Consider the following 3,039-nt stretch of genomic DNA (forward strand, 5'->3'; position numbering starts at 1 on the left):
CAGTACTGTGAGCCAGCCAAAGGCAGCATCTGCACCCTGCACTTGTGAGGTGCCAACCTGAAGCCAAATCTTGCTTATAATAATCACTTTGGTGGCTGCAGTGGCTGTTGTGGTTCTTGGCACTAGCAGATTTTGCCAACGTTGAAATGCTTTGGTCCACTGCAGAGTTTTCCAGAACTATTTCCCAGGAGTGGGGAATAGAGGATGGAGGGTCCTGCCCACAGGGAGAGAAAAACCTGGCGTCAAGAACCAGGAAAGGGTGCAGGAGGGACAGGGCTGCTCCTCCTGCTGGGAGTTGAGCTGGAATAGAAGAGCAGAGTGTTCATATCCAGCTGCTACAGTGACAGGTTTTTCTTTTCCTGTGCTCTCCAGCACTCGGATGCAATTGTCCCGTTGTCTGGTCACTGCTTGCTCTGAAGGGCAGCCAAAAAATGTACCACTGACATTTCTGATCCTTCAAGTGTTTTATACATTTGTCACAACATCACAGCATAAGGCATGACTTAAGGATCTGCAAATGCTTGTAAATCATAAGCTGTGTGCCATTGCCCAAGATGTAAGGCAATAAACCACCTCGATGATGGGGACTGAGAAACCTGAGGTAAAAAACCCCCTGCAGAGCTCAGCCAGCCAGGCTAATGGTGCTGAATGTCCCCAACTGCAGGGAGGAACTAATGCAGGCACTGAAATCCCAGTCACATTAGGCAGCCACTCATGGGGAAAAAGAAAAGGCTCTAAAATGCCTCAGGAGCCCCACGTCATTTGTCATGAATTTTGCTTGCTCAGATCACAGGGAAAAAGCCTTCAGATCTGTGGATTCAGAGGAAGCTGCAGAGAAAGGTGAGCTGTACATGTAGCAGGGCTGGAAGTCATGGAAGCTGATGATTGTTAATTTAGCATTTTATATAAGAACCTTTCTAAGGAGAGATCCTTATCAATGCCAGAAACAAACACCCTGCAAGTTTCAACACCTCACTGATTCAGCCTGTCTTTCCAAATAGGAAAAAGAAAAAAGAAGAAAAAAAGAAGAAAAAAGAAAAATATGACCAAATGCTGGATTTTTTTCTCCATCTTATTTATTTGCATTATTTTTTTATACTATTTACAAGCATGAATTCCTGCAACTGGTAGGAAGTGGAAATGAATAGATCACACACATGTGCCAGGAAGATTTCAACTTCTGCTAAAGAAGGTCACAAAAACAACTACCATTTTCTTCTCAGAGTTATAGTCTGGGGTAACTTCACTGCAAAATCTTGAGCTGAATGGAAAAAGACGTTTGATTCAATCCAACTGTATGGGAATAAAAATACATCTGTCCTAAGCAGCATCTGTCAGCAGAAATGACACTGGAAACTCTTGCAAGAAGGAAAAATGCTCATTATAAAAACCAACGGTCTAAACCCTGACATTGTATGTGATCATTATAAAAATTGGTCAGGCTAATAAAAGTCTCCACATAATCCGCAGGCTATCACAACTCATATACATTTTTAATTAAGCTGAGATGATCACCATCATATTTTCTACTGCTGAAAATCCAGCTAATAAAAAGTGAATTGTTAGAAGCTGTATCAGAGCTCACTGAAAAAAACCCCTCATATATCTATAAATTACATTCCACTTCTATTTCTGGATTTCACCATCATAACAGAGCACTGAAAAGCCCCAAATGGGGTTTAGAACTTTCCTGTTCAACTCTATCACATTCAAAAGAAGGCTAACAATGAGTAGCACAATAAAAGACATCAAGAAAACTAAGTGTCCATCTCAGTGATTAATTTTTTCAGACTTAAATCATAGAATCACATCATAGAATCATCAAATGGTTTGGGTTGGAAGGGACCTTAAAGATCATCTAGTTCCATCCCCCTGCATGGGCAGGGACACCTCCCACCAGCCCAAGTTGCTCAGAACCCCATCCAGTCATGACTTCCGACAGTTTCCCTGCAGGCTCTTCCGTCACTGAATCATAGAATCATTAAATACCAGGTTGGAAGGGACCTCAAAGATCATCTGGTTCAACTTTTCTTGGCAAAAGCACCGTCTAGACAAGAGTGTCTAGTCCTCACCTCCTCGCACAGGCCCGGGACTCAGTGCTCTCAACTTCCGCATCTGCGATGAAAAATGGAAATCCCAGTGGGAAACCCCTTTCCTTCCTTCCCACGGTCATAGCCCTGTCAACCCAAGGTAGACCCCTTCCAACTGTCCTATCTGCTAACACATGGAAGCAGAATAAAACAAGTACCTCAATCTTTGCAAGATCAGGGCCTGCCATGAGTCTGAATAATCCCCACTCGTTTCCAAGTTACTAATTATTCTTACACATGTATCGTGTCGCTTTAATGATCTTCTCTTCCAAAAGCAACAGCTTTGGCTGGAAGAGCTCACTGTAAAGGCAAATGTATTTGCTATGACTCCAGTGGGTTATCAGGTCTGGGCCACAGAGGTGGAATTTAATTTATAATCTGGAGATTTGAAGCCTCCAGTATCAGATCTAGCTAAAGGGATCACAGGGAAGATGCGCAGAAAAGCAGCTTTCCAAGCAGTATGATAATAACCATGCTTTGAATTCACTTCAGGGTACTGTTTCAAAGCAAGTTCCAAAATATTCTGCCTCTTTTTTGGTAGCATCCTAGCAGAAGATGATTTTTTAAGAGGTGGGTATCGTTAAGCAAAGCCATTGAAGAAATGACACAGAGAATTTACCTTGTCTCCTGTAAAACTCCCAGTGTGGCACCACAGTGACAATTCAAACCTTTTCTCCCATTCATCCCTCACAGCACTCAGTTGTTATTTATGTTGTTCCACACTGATCTCTAGCAGGTTTTAAATTAATACTCTTCCTCACCAGTACCTATGGAATAAAGTGATTACTCCTTTGGAAAAAACAAACAAACAAAACATTTGCAACAGCAGCGCAATGTGCCTCCTCAGCTCAGACCTGGAACTCACCTGACATGCAGCAGGATGGGTGGTGAAGAGGAACAATGTGCAGTGAGAGATGTGGGAGGAAAAAGCAATGGGAAGTCAGCCAGA

Source organism: Chaetura pelagica, unplaced genomic scaffold (genome assembly GCF_000747805.2).
Source record: "Chaetura pelagica isolate M959 unplaced genomic scaffold, ChaPel_1.0 scaffold274, whole genome shotgun sequence".
In the NCBI taxonomy this organism is placed as follows: Eukaryota; Metazoa; Chordata; class Aves; order Apodiformes; family Apodidae; genus Chaetura; species Chaetura pelagica.